General features: G+C 35.0%; 1 protein-coding gene across 5 annotated transcripts in view; it reads right to left on the bottom strand.

Moving 5' to 3' along the window:
• The window catches only part of NKIRAS1 (NFKB inhibitor interacting Ras like 1), a 38,121-nt gene that overhangs the window by 35,935 nt on the left and 828 nt on the right, over window positions 1-1,358 (bottom strand). Inside the window, exon 2 of one of the 5 annotated variants that reach the window (XM_025039021.1) lies at window positions 1,293-1,358. The exons of the other annotated variants lie outside the window; for them this stretch is intronic. The gene's annotated coding sequence lies outside the window, so the exon portion shown is untranslated. The remainder of the gene's footprint in view (window positions 1-1,292) is intronic. 5 annotated transcript variants of the gene reach the window in all.

Raw genomic sequence — 1,358 nt, forward strand, 5'->3', positions numbered from 1 at the left:
CCTTTACCACACATTATACCAATCTTCAAAAAACCTCAAGTGCTTTAAAAGAGCAGGTACATACTGTAGTTGAGTGAAGGAGGCATTTATAAGAAAAATGCATTAATTACAGCAAATGACTCTTTGTTAAAGGGAGGCAAATATGAGTGTTGAGGAGGGCAGCAAACTGGGAAATTACTGAAACCAACAGAATCCTGAGAAATTCAGAAATCAAATACTTCAAAGTGTCTTTGGAAATGATCTTGATATATCTGCTTTAAATTGTATGTTGCTCACTCACTGATATTAGGATTAGTGGAGAAAGTTTGTTAAAAATATGTATTATTTTTTGAGTATGTATAAATGAATAAATTGGGAGAGAGTTTCTTCAATATATCAGAGAAATCTCGACATCAAGAGCAAACAGTAAAAATAACTGAATAGAGGTAACTCAAATGCAAGGTAAGGACTTTAAGGTTTTTTAGGAAAGAAAAACAAGGAAAGATATAAGAAAGATATAAGAAAGATATAAGACAGAATAGATCACGTTAAATATTTTACAACATGAAAAAGAAAACAAAGATAAAAGGTTAAGAGATTAATCAAAGCACAGCTGAAACATTCTAGGTACTTAGTTATCTTCAACTGGAAAACAATACTACATAAAGCTGAAGATTAGTGACTTGCTACTATCAATGAAAAGTATTAATTCTTTAAAAACTTAATATCTAATGTAAGATACTGAGTGAATAACAATCCACACACAAAAATATTTTCTGTATATAACGATGTTGGCGACCCACATAAAAAGAAGTGGTTGTTACACTTATACTCAGATTTACAAACAAAAACTACTAAAAGCTCAGTTCTATAAGATTGTAATATTTCATAATTCCCAAACACAATAAATATGCACCATTTTCTTCCAAAAAAAAAAAAAAAAGGAAGTCATCTGCAGTACACTGAATAGGCACTGATTCACACAAATAGATTCTGGGGGTGGCCAAGTCTCTGATGTAAATCTAGGTTTCAAGAGTTTGAAATGCTCTCATGTCATCTGCTAGTTTGCCCTATGGTTGATTCCAGCCACACTGCCTCCTGTTCCTGTGTTAATCTAGGCATACTCTTGCCTTGCCATTTATCCCTCTGACTGAAATCAGTCCCCCATCTCCACCGCTCACATCCTTCAGGTCTTTTCTCAAATGCTACTTTTCAAGACTTAACCTGAACATTCCATCCAAAATTTCCACCCCGACCCCAACACTGCCCATCAATGCCCTCCCCTTTAACGTTTGTCCCAACATAATACACACCTTAATTTACGTTGACTGCCCGTTTCCAAGAAAGCTAGTTCCGCTGCATCCCCAGCAATTGGGACA

The sequence above is a fragment of the Pteropus alecto genome, unplaced genomic scaffold (genome assembly GCF_000325575.1).
Source record: "Pteropus alecto unplaced genomic scaffold, ASM32557v1 scaffold10, whole genome shotgun sequence".
NCBI classification, from domain to species: Eukaryota; Metazoa; Chordata; class Mammalia; order Chiroptera; family Pteropodidae; genus Pteropus; species Pteropus alecto.